Here is a 14,942-nt window from a genome sequence, read left to right as displayed (position 1 = left end):
GGATACAACAGAAAATGTAAAGGCCAAGATCCAGGCTACGGGAGGAGTTCCTCCTGATCAGCAGAGGCTGGTCTTTGCTGGCGAGCAACTGGAAGATGGACCTACTTTGTCTGACTACAGCATTCAGAAGGAGCCCACTCTTCATCTTGCGCTGAGGCTCCGTGGTGTGCTGAGGAAAGGAAGGGGCCCCGCAGCACCCCGAGGGGAGCGAGCCTGAGAGAAAGGAGCTCAGGCTGCTGTCCCGAAGCCTGCACAGTGGCCGAGGGCGGCGGGGTCAGTGCCCTTCTGAGGAGTGTGGGGCTGGAGTGTCTATGGCCAGCCACTTGGACAGGCATTCTTGTGGCAAATGTCTAACCTATTGCTTCAACAAACCAGAAGACAAGTAATTGTATATGGGTTAATAAAAGACATGAACTAACAACAACAGAAAAGGAAAAAAGAAAAGAAAACTAACAGGCAAAACAAAGTAGGCAGCACCAACAAAAAATGCCAAAGTGAATTCCACTTTCTCATTTCAATAGTACATTTGACAACATTTTGTTTCATCAATTGCACTTAACACTCTACAAAAATCTCCTCTCAACAGGAATTACTCAGTGACATTTCCAAAAATACTCATGACCATCCCCCTCCAGACCAGAGAGGTCCAACAGACCTTTGTATGATGATGGAAATTTTTGTTACCTGTACTGTCTGATGTGGTGGCCACTAGTCATTCATGGTTAATGAGCACTTGAGATGTGGCTAGTGAAACAGAATCATTGAATTTTTAATTTTATTTACTCTTCATTGATTTAAATGTAAGTCGCCACAGTGGCTAGTGGCTACTGTATTGGGCAGCACAGGTACAGATCAAATCAGTTAGACTGTAGGCTTGGGGCCCAGGCACTAGTAGATTTCCTAAACTCTCTGGGGGTTCTAATGTGTAATCCAGCATGAAGATCATCGTCACAGCCTGGGATTAAGGAAACCATCAGTGTGGGAAATTCCTTGCACGTTTTCCATAAGGCATTGCTTTTCTCCAAATGCCATAAAACACTTGCCATGCACCTTTGCCTCTCTCCCTCCTACCTGCACTTCTCCCTTCTTGCAATCCCTCCACTTTCCCACGTGATAGGTGCACTATCTATTTATTCCTCCAGTCACCGACCCTGCTAGGTTTCTCCAATACCAAGGTCTGCTTTTTATGCTTTTCCTTTGTTTCACTGACAGCAGAAATAAAACCTAATAATGCTACTGAGATTAAGAATCAAACCCCCAAACCTGTGCATTTGTAATTTAAAACGGTTTTTCACTTTCACAGGTTTGATCCAGATTCCACTTTCTACAGTTTCTGCCATAGACGTGTAGGGAACATTTCTAACGGTAGCAGTTGGCAGCTACAGTCTTTGGGACACGGTGATAAGCAGGCCTCTTCTGCTCCGTGGCCGCTGTTTCCTTCTAACGGATGCAATGTTAAAACACAGTGCTTGTAGGGAGGGCTCTGAATTCCAGCTCAGCCCGCAGCTAGCCATGTGAGTATCTGACCATTCTAAATCTCAGTTACCTGCTCTGTAAAGTAGGCATAAAAATATTTCGATGGGGAGAGGGCGTGGCAGTTGGGAGCCAGTGAGGCAGAGCCATGATGTTCCCTACAGAGGGCCTTGCACTGAAGCTGGACCCCAAGGAGATGAAACGGAAGATGCATGAGGATGTGATCTCCTCCATCCAGAACTTCCTCATCTATGTTGCCCTGCTGCAAGTCGCCCCTTTTACCTTAAAGAAATTGGAGAGCATATAAAGACTGGACATCACATGTGAATGCATGATATGAAAAAGCTGGTTACAGTTCTGACTCTACAAATGAATCTGCAAACAAATAGGCCCAGAAAGATGGAAGAGACTCTGGCTGAATGGACATAAAACTTGTACTTGTCATGAACAAGTCTGGCTGTGGTAACTGAGCTTCATAGCTAAAACAGAAAACTATTTGGGAAGTATGAAAAGAGTTTTCTTATGACTATGATATTCGGCTTCCATGAATGTTGGTGTAATTGTAAATAATGTTGAACTGCATTTTCTAGCAAGTATTAATTGCATAAGGGAATTATGCTTACAGTGGCCCTGTCTTGTCAGTCATTTCTGTTGACCTTTTTACTTCTGTCTGGAGTATATTTGTTGAAGATCTCTTTATGATTAGTTAAGTTTTATGGAAGGCAGCACACAACCACAACATTTAAGCTCAGGACCATTTAGTCTATATTTTTAATAAATGTACCAATTAAAAAAAATAGTTCTATGAGGAGGATGGATTGATGCATGTAATATGCATGATGAATGAGACATGTTCTCCACACACTCTCCTAGACCCAGATTTTGATTCCTCGCACCCTCATACACAATTTTGTGGTGAGTAAAGCAAATAAACAGGGCAAACTTTTCAGGAGGAAGTCATGGAATTCATAAAATCATGTTCCAAGCAAATGATTAATTCACATGGCATTATGAACCATTGGAAAAATAAATAGTATGCTAATGTGATTTTTAAAAATATTGAACTTATTTATTTTAATGAGTCTACATTTTTATTGACTTCCATACCACCAGTTAATATTAATGGAACAAGGAAGTGTGCTAATAAACATAGATAAACATCACTTGATTCATAAAAATGGTAAGACTCAGGATTCCAGAGTTCAGTGATATCAACATAAAGAGCATACTGGCTAATTTTCAGGCACATAATCACTTTGTAGACCTTTTGGTAATCTCAACTGCTGCAGCCTAACAATATGCTCCACTGCTGTTTTCGCTCACAGGCCCTACTGACTTATGTTCATATTTTCTACTCTGAGTTTTGCTGCCTTCTTACTTGCTAAATATCCATCTATGGGTAGAACATTTTTTTAATATAAGAAAATGTAACGTTACAATCCATTAGCACCATGAGAGTTTGCAGTCAACACAACTATTAATGGTAAGGATTATTCATCAGTGACTCACAGCACAGATAAGATAAGCTGGGAGCTATGCTCCATCCCCAGGGGATTTCGATATGTGAGGAAAACTAATATTTCTTGCAGATGTAAATATCTACCCATTATTATTCCTAGCCCTGATTATGTACTCCCTGCTTTAATCATTAAACAGTTTTATGAGGTAAGGTCTATTAGTATGTACCCATTTTATACATGAAGAAATCAAGCATGGGAGGTTAAGTAACTTGTCCAAGGAAACAGACTGCAAGTGACAGACCTGGGACTCAAACTCACGAGCCTTAACCCCAGACTTTGGAGTCTTAACCACACTTTATGCTGCCTCCCTGTGAGTGATGGAGCCTTCTCTCAAGGTATGGCACCGTATGACTCAGGCTAGCACACCGGACTGACTGTGAATGTAAGGTGGTTCTAGGTTCACCTCAAACCGTCTCTCATTTAGTTTCTTACAAAGCAAAATTCTGAAGTTTATAAATGACGTATTACCAGTAATAAATTACATCTAACACATTGGTTAAAGCATGACTTGACCTTGAGGTGACAACTGTTGATCTGGAGCAGGGGTGGACAAACTACAGCTCCAGCCATATCCAGCTTCCTGCCTGTTTTTGTAAACTAGAGGCCAGTCAGGCCCAGCCCAGGGCTGCATCCTGGTGTAACAGCGGAGTTGAGAGTTTGCAGGAGAGATGTATGACACCCAATGCCTATAATATTTATCACCTGGCCCTTCTCCAAAAAAGTTTGCTGACTGTGTTCTGGACCCACTGAAAAGAAATCACCAGACATGTAGCACAGGAAATGACAGTTTCATGGGGCATTTCACAATTTCAAACAGCAAAGGAAGCTCATCTTTTCTATTATTACAACATGTATGTATGTATGAGCTCAATAGCTTATTTTTCCTTTATGCCTCTTTTAAGGTCCCAAATGGCCTAGACACTTGAGATGTGTAAGAATCACTTGTGATATCTCATCGAGGAAGGTTAGAGGAAGATTGGGAATGTTTAAATGTCAATTATTTTCAGAGAAAACTCTAACTTCGTATGATAGCTCCCTCCTGTAGCATCATACTCACCTCCCCACCCATCATATTTCAGCTATTTTCTTGATTCTTATTTCAACATTGGAAATCTACTTCATTCCCTACATCTGTGCCTTTTCTCCCTGGCTAGACTGTACATTCTGGAAGAATAGACACAGCACTTAGAAGAAGTAGCCCTTGAATATTTGTTGGTGGAAAGAAAGCTTTGGGGAAAGTATACTCTACATCTATACAGAAAATGATTTTTATCTACTAGCATGGAAACAAGACCAGTGGGTAATATTTATATTTAGGACACTTGCTCTAAAGTAGCTAAAATCACTTCCAGTAAAAATGAAAAAAAAATATCTCGCTTCCCGGCTTTTACTATTAAGTGTCAAAACATGTAAAAGGGGCAATTGAACAGACAGAAACAAATCTGTAGACTGGCACAAAATTCCAGGTATGACATAAAAACAAACCATCTGTACTTACTGGCACAGACCTGATTTTTTTAGTTTCCATGTTTCAGAGGGTTTTTTTTTCCAGAAATGTTTTCTCCTCCATATGCTACTTTAAAAATGATAAATTAAAAAGTGTTTCAGGGACTCAAGCTAAATACTTTTGCTTTGATATAAGGCAAACAATGCTTCCTCTGAGCAATGACACACACAAACCGAAGTTTTAAAAATAAATTATAGTAAAATATTACAGGGGCTTAGAGAGTTATAACTAATGGGTGAATTTTTAATAGGCTTTATTTTTTAGAGCAGTTTCAATTTTACAACAAACTTGAGTAGAAGGTACAGAGATCTTCCATAAAACCCCTGCCCTGACACATGCACAGCCTCCTCCATATCAACATCCCCCACCAGAGTGGTGAATTTGTTACAGATGATGAACCTACATTGATTGACCTCTAAGTCACAGTCACCCTAAGTTCATAGTTTACATTAGGGTTCATGCTTGGTTTTGTATGTTCAACTGGTCTGGACAAATGTATAATGACCTGTATTCACAATTACAGTATGATACAGAGTACTTTCACTGCCCTAAAAATCCTCCATGAACTACATCTTAATCCCTCCCTCCCCGTAACTCCTGGAGACCACTGATCTTTTTATTGTATCCATAGTTTTTATTTTCCAAAATGTCATAGAGTTGGAATCATACAGTATGTATATAGTTTTCAGATTGGCTTCTTTCACCTAGCAATATGCATTTAAGATTCCTCCATGTCTTTTCACAGCTTGATAGCTTATTTCTTTTTAGCATTAAATAATATTCCATTGTCTGGATGGACTACAGTTTATTTATCCATTCAGGTAGACAGAAGGACATTCTTGGTTGCTTCCAAGTTTTGGCAATTATAAATAAACATCCACATGCAGGTTGTTGTATGGACATAAGTTTTTAACTCCTTTGAGTAAATACCAATAAGTGTGTTTACTGGATCTTATTGTAAGAGTATATGTAGTTTTGTAGAAACTGCCAAAGGGGCTGTACCATTTTGAATTCTCACCAGCAGTGTATGAGAGTTCCTGTTGCTCCACACCCTCACTAGCATTTGGTGTTGTCACTATTCTGGATTTGGGCCATTATAATAGGAGTATCTCATTGTTACTTTTAACTTGCATTTTCCCGATCACATATTATGTGAAATATCTTTCAATATGCTTATTTGCCATCTGTATATCTTCTTTGGTGAGATGTCTCTTGAGGTATTTGGCCCATATTACATCAGATTATTTGTTTTCTTATTGTTGAGTTTTAAAAGTTCTTTGTATATTTTGGAAACAGTCCTTAATCACATGTGTCTTTTGCAAATATTTTCTCCCAGTCTGTGACTTGTCTTTTCATTCACTTGACATTGTCTTTCACTGAGCTGAAGTTTTTAATTTTAGTGACGTTCAGTTTATTGATTATTTCTTTCACGGATCATGCCTTTGGTGTTGTACCTAGAAAGTCATCACCATACCCAATGTCACCTGGATTTTCTAGCATTATTTTCTAGGAATTTAATAGTTTTTCACTTTACATTTAGGTCTGTGATCCATTTTGAGTTAATTTTTATGAAAGGTATAAGGTCTATTTCTAGACTCATTTTTTGGGTATGTGGATGTCCAGCTTGTTCCAGCACCATTTATTGAAAAGACTATCTTTGTTCCAAGGTATTGCCTTTGCTTCTTTGGCAAAGATCATTGACTATATTTATATGAGTCTATTTCTGGACTCTCTATTCTGTTCCATTGATCTATTTGTGTATTTTCTTGTTAATATCACAATGTCTTGATGACTGTCATTCTTTAAATTTCTTTTTTTTTAATTGAATTTATTGGGGTAATATTGGTTAATAAAATTACATAGGTTTCAGGTGTATAATTCTATTACACATCATCTGTATATTGTACTGTGTGTTCACCACTCCAAGTCAAGTCTCCTTCCATCACCATTTATCCCCCTAAACCCTCTTCCACCTCCCCCACCTCCCCTTTCCCTCTGGGAATCACCATACTGTTGTCTGTGTCTATGTCTATGAGGTGGGGTTTTTTTGCTTAATTGCTTCACCTTTTTCACCCTGCCTCTTCACCCCTTCCCCTATGACAGCTGTCAATCTGTTCTTTATGAGTCGGTTTCTATTTTGTTTGTTACTTTAGTTTGTCCATTAGATTCCATATATGAGTGAAATAATATGGTACTTGTCTTTCTCTGACTGGCTTATTTCACTTAGCATAATGCTCTCCAGGTCCATCCATGGTGTCAACAAGGGTAAGATTTCCTTCTTTTTAATGGCCAAGCAGTATTCCATTGTATAAATGTACCACAGCTTTTTTATCCACTCATCTACTGATGGGCACATGGGCTGCTTCCAAATCTTGGATATTGTAAATAGCACTGTAATGAACATAGAAGTGCATATATTCTTTCAAATTAGTGTTTTGTGTTTCTTTGAATATTTTCCAGAAGTGGAATCACTGGGTCATGAGGCAATTTTCTCTGTATTCACTTATCAGTCTTTTTAATTTTTGGAGGCAGCAGTTTTCCCGGTAACCTCACTTCACCTATGAATTTAAGAAGAGTTGTTGATTTTTCAGTTTTTTCAGACTTGTACTTGTTAGATGGAGTAGCAGCTTCCAAGCTTCTTACATGCCAGAACAATACCTGATGTTCTGACATAATATTTTTGGAGATAAAATTTATATTCCCTAACATTTACCATTTTAAAGTAAATAATTTAGCTTTTTTTAGTATATTCACAGATATATGCAACCATTACCTTTATCTAAATCTAGAATATTTTCATTACCCTTAAAAGAAACCCTATACCCATTAGCAATCACTCTTCATTATAATACCACTTCAGGCCCTGACCACCACTAATCTATCCATGTCTCTATGGATTTGTTTATTTTTTACTTTTAATATGAGTGAAATTATGCAATATATTGCCTTGTGTTTCTAGTTTCTTTCTCTTAGCATGTTTTCATTGTTCGCCATGCTGTAGCATCTATAAGTACTTCATTCCTCCTTATGGCCAAATAATAATCATTGTATGGATATGCCAAATTTTGTTTAACCATTCGTCAGTTGATGGACATTTGGGTTGTTTCTACTTTATGGTCATTATAAATAAAGCTGCTGTAGATATTCATGTACAAGTGAACATATGTTTTCAATTTTCTTAAGCATAGGCCTAGGAGTGAAATTGCTGGATCATATGATAATTCTATAAATATCCAAGTGAAAACAACATGAATCCAACAAAGATTAAAAAATATTTTTACTGCAAAATTCATTTTCTACCTCATTCCTGTCATGTGAGATAAAATATCAACAACTAAGAGTAATCCCATATAGTGTTTCTACTTAATATAGGTCAGTGATTAGAGTTTTCACCAAGCAGTGACAAGGAACACAATCCTTCAGTTTCTTTCCTTTCACAAGCTGATGATCATGAGTAGCTTGAAAAATTTAAAGGTCTGTAGTGTTCACTGTTTTTAGAAATTGAGCCAGGTAATAGCTATATCACAAAGAGCAAACAAACTCTTTTAATTCCTTTATGTTCATATTTTATTTCGAAAGACTAATTGTTGATACCCAACCTGGCAATTTTACATGTTAAAATAAAGTACAGTTTAGAACAGTTCAGTAGCCTTGTTTTAATTACCCCTGCACTCTTTGATTTTATTGCTCTGTGAGTGAGGTTTCAAGATAATTGTTCAATACTACAAGAGTTGATCAGAAGCAAATAAGTAAGAAAGAGAATCACATGAGCTTCTTTCTGGTTCTGCAGAATATATCACACCCTCCAGTGCTGAGAAATAGAAAAGCCACTGGGACAGATAGTGTGGATGGTGGAATAATAGACCACCGATGATGTTCACACTCCAATCCCTGGAACCTCAAAATATTTTTTCTTACATGGCAAAAAGGACCTGACTGATACAATTAAATTAATAATTTCAAGATGGAAAATCTCCTGTATTATCCAGGTAGGCCCAATGTAAACACATGAGCTTTTAAAATAGAATCTTTTCCAGCAGAGTTCACAGTGAGAGGGAGATGTGACTATCGAAAGGTGGTCAGAGATGCAACATTTATGGCTTTGTAGATGGAGATAGAGTGCCATGAGCCAAGGAATGTGGGTGTCTTATAAAAGCTAGAAAAGGCAAAGAACTGGATTCTCCCAGAGAGCCTCCAGAAAGAATGGAGCCTGGATTTTAGTCCAGTGAGGCCTGTGTCAGATTTCTAACCTACAGAGGTGTAAGTTAGTGTGTATATTTTTTAGCCAGTAAATTTGTGGTAATTTGTCACAGCAGTGATAGAGAATGAGTACAGAAGGAATCAGGAAATTTCTATATGCACAAGAGACTCATAAATTATTTAATGCAGGATCTCCCAAACTGTTTCACGATCAAATAAGTTTGAGAAAGTTGTCCATGCTTGCTCCATCTTAAAGAAACACAATAAACAATAGCTAAGGAAAAACTGAGAAGTCCTGCAGAGGGAAAATTATAACTCAGTGTATTTTCTAAATACATTTGCAATAATCTCACTTCCTTTTTTTCTTTTTCTTTTTTCTTTTCAGAACTTCTCTTCACATCCCTCAGAGTCCTCAGAACATATTTGGGAAATGCTGACCTAATCTCACCTCCTCAGTTGAGAACCTGAGACCCTAAAGGAAGTGACTTGCCAGGATGGCACTCGGGCAACACAAAGACACAACCCTGGCCCCACACTCCTCATCTGGAACCACATCCAGGATGCTGCTCTGTCCTGCTGACAAGAAGACACCGTTTCTTGGCATCAGAGTCTAAGTTTTACCTCTGGTGGGAGAAGAGGACATCAGGGGAGAATCATCCAAACAAAGCTCATTACAGATAAGATTCTCTACTCAATAATATCAAAAACTGGATGGCTGCTTTAGCACTGAACATATTATTTAAAATAAAAGTGTTCAATAAACTATTAAACATTTACTAATTTCATATTAACAAGAAGAAAGCAATAAAATATTTCCCCACAGTGATTTAGCATGTTCCTAAAAGCTCCTAATTCTGCTGCCAAAGTCCATTTTCCACAAATTCTGGTATCCATAAATGCTAATTTGAGAAGGAAGAAAGGTACAATCAAATGCTGTTGTTTTCCTTTGTAGTACTTAAATAATGCTTTCTCACATTTCCCACTGCCTATTCCAAGAGCTGTGAACCCACTGTCCTTTGATGTTTTTCAGATACACATTATTCACATTTTCTTCCAGAAAGTGAATAGTTTTTCCCACCACCTCAGCTTTAAAAATAATAATAATGATTATAATTATAGTAATTATGACTAATAAAGCTAACAACTTTGAATACTAACTTTGTGCCAAAGACTGCTACCTGTTTCATATGAAGAATCTCATTTAATCTTTATAATAACAAATTAAAGTATTACTATTAACATCTGTATTTTACAGATGAGCCAACTGAGGCACAGCAAATTTAGGTACTTTGCCCAAGGTCACACAGTAAGAAGTGGTGGAGCCAGAAGCTGAACATAATTTGATTTAGAGCTAGGGTTCTCTGTAAGCAGTAGCCCAGTGGTCCTCAATTGGGGATGGTTCTACCTCCAGGGGGACACTTGGTAATGCCTGGAGACATTTTTGGTTGTTAGAACTGAGGAGTGGAGTGCTACTGGTATCTGGTGGTGGAGACCAGGGATGCTGCTACAGAGCCTACAGTGCACAGGACAGACTCCCTCCCCACAAACATGCACAAAGAATGATCCTACCCTAAATATCAAGAGCTCCAAGGTTAGAAAACTGTGCCCTAGCCTTATTCTCCCAATGACAGGCATTTTGAATGGGCCAATTGTTGGTAAGATATATGATTGCCATTCCTAGGTTAGAAACCCCTAAACCTGGGAGTGGAGGGCACTTAGAGCCATGGGGTCCATTTGGTGCATTTTCTCATAGCATTAATTTATTCAGTTTCTGCTGGCCATTTCACACTACACCCTGGCATCCTGGGACACTAGGTCATTTTAATTTTTGTCCTTCAGTGGACACATGAGAGAGGAACTAGCCCACTAGGAAGTTTCTCAAAAGGGCCAGAAAGAAGATTCTGGTTTTCATTAGCTTTGCCTTGTAATCCAGAAGACACAGGAGCAGCATATGTGTCTCAGATAATGGCAACAGCAAAGGGATGCAGGAACAATGGGTTGCTTGGTGGTGCAGATCGAGCTGAAAAGTCAAAATATTTTCAGAGAACAGTTCTGCCATATCTACTGGAAATGTAATCATGCATACCACTTGACCCAGCATTTCTACTTCTAAAAATGTATTTTCTAGAAATATCACAAAAGGTACAAGATATAGTTACAAAGATATTCATGTCAACACCATCTCTGATGGCAAAAAATAAAAACATCGAGAATAAAAATAGAAACACATGCATATGTTCACCAAAAATGTGCGCTAGAATGTTCATAGCAGCATTATTCGTAACAAACAAAACCTGTTAACTGCCCAAATGCCTATCAAATTGTGGTATGTCCACACAATGGAATACTACATAGCAATGAGGATAAGTAAACGCCAACCACTTACAGCAATACGGAGGAATCCCACAGACATCATGTCGCACAAAAGAGGTTTGATGTAGAAGAGAACACACTTTATAAAACCATTAATGCAAAGTATACAAATAGGCAAAACCAATCTGGGCTTTGAAAAGACAGATTAAAAGTAACTCTTGGGGAGAAGTGACTGGAAGGAAGTCCAACGGGACCTCTGGGTCCTGGTCATGTTGTTTCCTTGACCAGGAAATAGCTATTGCTTGTGGATGGGACTCTTAGGGCCTTTGACATTCTGCCTAATGCATTTCTATATTGTTTGAATATATTTACAAACACATATTATGTTTGTACTCAGAAGAAAATACATACAGAAAATTAAGATGGACAAAATATGCCTTCAGTTTGACATTGTTATTATTTCACCATTCAGGAAGATGAGGATTTTTGATGGATGAAGGAAATGATAATAGAATATACCTAGCACCTTGCCTGCAGGGTTGCTAACTGAACCTAGTGATGGAGGTCATTTTGGTTTGTTGCTGGCAATCTTAACAATTGATTCAAATTAGCACTTGTTTGCTGGGCTACTCCCCATTCAGATCTAGTTGTGGTGTGGCCACCGCAAACAGGATTCTTGGCCACACAAAGAATGTGTCTACAGAAGAGCAAAACAAATGGATTTGTTTGATTAAATGAACAAAACCATATATTCAGAGGAAGGAAAAATCAAAACAGCTACACCCAAAGTAACCCACTGAGATGGGTGGTTCATGAAATGCACCCGTTCATTGAATCAACATTTTAGCAGCTTCACGCAGACTCTGTGAAATAGTCAGTTTGAAATGAAGTACATGTGGATACACCAAGAGGCCATGAAAACACTTTTTTGCCCATCATCAGCTCATGTTTCCTGAGTGCCCACCGTGGGTCTGCCATCATGCTGAGTCTGTGGGTCTGATACTACTATTTTATAAGCAATTGCAAATGTCATTGTGTTGAGTATTCTTAACTTGACCTGTGGCACTGAACAGAAGTTCAGTTAAAGTGAAAAAAAAACACACCCACTGATTTGGGTAGAGTTGATAAACTACAACTTTTTATATACAGGAAAGGTCTTCAAGACAAATATAACAACTAATGCATAAAATGAAATATATTGTGCCCCATGAATCTCAACCTGGCTGCACATTACTATATTCAACTGAAACAGAATTTCTGAAGGTGGCACCTGGCCATCAATATTTTTAAAAGCTCTCCAGGTGATTAAAAAATACAATAAGAGTTGGAGTCATTGCTCACGCCACTTAAGTCAGAAGCTGCGTGAAATGGGACCCAGACATGAGTATTATTTAAAAGCTACACAAGTGGTTCTAAAGTGTAGTCTGAGCTGAGACCATCTAGAAGATCAAACTTCTTCTAAATTTATATTATAAAAAAGCCACAGGTGGCCTTTCAAGAATCATTTCATTAAAAAACCCAATATTACTTGGCCTCAGCTTGTGCAGTTTCACTAGAAAATGACCACAAGGTAATATAATTATATATATATATATAAATAAATGGATGAGCTCCCAGTCTGTTAAGTGCTTACTCTGGCTAGATACTGCTCCATGCGCTGGCTTTAGGTCATTTCATGTTATCCCACAACAATGCTATAAAGAACTGAGCGGGAACAGGTATTTCCAGTGAACCACCAGAGTTTTTTTCCGGAAGTACTGCTCTCACTCAATTTTGTAGCCAACCTGTTAGACCCAGCCTCCTCCAGATGCTCTACCTATCCCACATCCTAACTGAGGGGGTAGGGAAATAGGTTAAGGGGAAAGTCTTACAAATATGCACACTTAAAATCTCAGAAACATCCTTAAGACATGTTTTGTTAAAATAAAGTCAGCATGAATTTAATGCAGTCAGTAACATCCTTGATAAAAACAAGAGCTAAAAGCAACATTCTGCAACTGCTGTAGTCCATGAGAAATAAGACTATGTTTTGTATTTGCAGTGAAGCCACCGTGTCCCAGCAGCCTATTTATAAACACAGTTTGAGTTTACTAACTTCAGTCTGATAGCACTGCCATACACAGGGCATCAGTCCTAGATGATCCAAGTTCCACAGACTAAGGCAGTTTGAAAAATCCACTTCCTTAAATTGCGAGCAGGAAACATGCCAGTTTCCCACTCTGGGCAGGACAGGAGTTAAGAGCTAGAACAGACCACAGACACCATCTCCTTCAACCCGTTCATTTATATGGGTTAGTGGGGAGGATGAGGGCCCCCTCCACTCAAGCATTTCTGAGCAGAAAGGAGGTCACACTTAAAAATTTACTTTCTGAAATTTATGTATCTCTAAAGCCCACACACTTCCTCTCTTTCTTCCATTCCTTAGACTAAGTGAGATTGGTAGGATATGATTAAACTGTGATTGCTCGCTTGATTTTGTTAGCCACTGTATAAATCAAATCTCATGCTTCTTTTTGCTGGTTAAGGGGTGTTTATAGCCTGTAGGATAATTTTAAAGCTGAGTTAAGCAAAACCCTTTGGGGACCATTAATACTCTTTTACAGTTGTGGCATAGAACATTCCAAATCTCAATTTATATACTTTCTGAATTATTGGCATAATGGTTCTAAGCCTTTATAAAAAAAGTAAGACCACTGCCATATACCATTTTATTTTCAAATAACAATTTCAAGCTTTTTTAGTGACCTGAAAAGTGGGTGATTTTTCCCACTGGATATTTTTTTACCAATAATTCCACCCCTTATTCATCTCTTTATTATTTTTAAAAATAAATAACATATTTTAGAATTCAGGCTTCAATATTTAGACCTTCAAAGACCTTCAAGGTCTTTCTACCACTGCATGCTGGCTCCAGGTACCTACCCACTGCCTACAATTTTACACCCAGTTCAATTCTTAGGTGACTATGGATCTGTGGTTCTCAACTGGGACCAATTTTGTTCTCCCTTGTTCTCAGGGAACATGTGGCCATGTCTGGAGGCATTTTTGGTTGTCACAACTAGGGGAGGAGATGCTGCTGGTGTCTAGAGGGTAGAGGCAAGGGGTGCTGCTGAACATCGTACAGTGTACAGGACACACCCTCCGCAGAGAATTCTCCAGCCCAAAACACCACCACTGAGGAACTCTGCTGTAGAGGTTCTCGGAGATGCATTTTCCAACCACATTTCCATCACCCCCCTACAAAGCCCAAATCTATTAGCAGCCACTCCTTATTCCTCTTTTCCCCAGCCCATGGTAACCATTAATCTATTTCTGTCCCTGGATTTGTCTATTCTAGGAATTTCCTATAAATAAAATCATACAATATATGGTCTTTTGTGCCTGGCTTTTCACTGAACATAATGTTTTCAAGGCTCATCCATGTTGTAGCATGTATTAGTACGTCATTCCTTTTTAATGGCTGAATAATATTCCACTGTATGAATATCATGCCATATATTTGTTTCCTATGCCTTGGATATTACAGATACTCAATAAATATTTTATCCTAATGATTTAAAAATTCTGGAGGTGCACAGATTGCTATTGGAAATAGACATAGCACATGACTATGATTCTCCTAAGAGCACAATGATAGTGAAGATGATGCACTAGGTAAGATTTTTAAAACTGGTGGCTCTATGATTCTAAAGCTATGTTAGCACTATCCTGGGGAAAATGTCATCTACAATTGGAACAAAGATTCATTCATTCCACAGAATTCTATGACAGATTATTGTATCTGTTTAGTTTTATTTCAAGTAAAAATTGCCTATAATAAAATATGTGAGCAAAATTAAATTAACTTCTGGCCTTCTTCCTGATTTATTTCATTCCTCAGAATTATATCAGCTTCAGATCTAGTAAATACTCCAAGCAGACAAACCATT

At 38.2% G+C, this 14,942-nt stretch overlaps 1 protein-coding gene and 1 pseudogene across 2 annotated transcripts in view; one reads left to right on the top strand and one right to left on the bottom strand.

The window, feature by feature from the left end:
- The window catches only part of ARHGAP6 (Rho GTPase activating protein 6), a 234,975-nt gene that overhangs the window by 96,309 nt on the left and 123,724 nt on the right, over positions 1–14,942 (bottom strand). The window lies entirely within an intron of this gene.
- Positions 1,625–1,780, top strand: LOC308551503 (mitochondrial import receptor subunit TOM5 homolog pseudogene; annotated as a pseudogene). Its single transcript has one exon. The product of its transcript is annotated as a mitochondrial import receptor subunit TOM5 homolog pseudogene (transcript).

Source organism: Miniopterus schreibersii (assembly GCF_964146895.1).
Source record: "Miniopterus schreibersii genome assembly, chromosome: X".
Taxonomy (NCBI): Eukaryota; Metazoa; Chordata; class Mammalia; order Chiroptera; family Miniopteridae; genus Miniopterus; species Miniopterus schreibersii.
The sequence above is the reverse complement of the archived record's forward strand: the minus strand, read 5'-3'. Positions and strand labels throughout refer to the sequence as shown.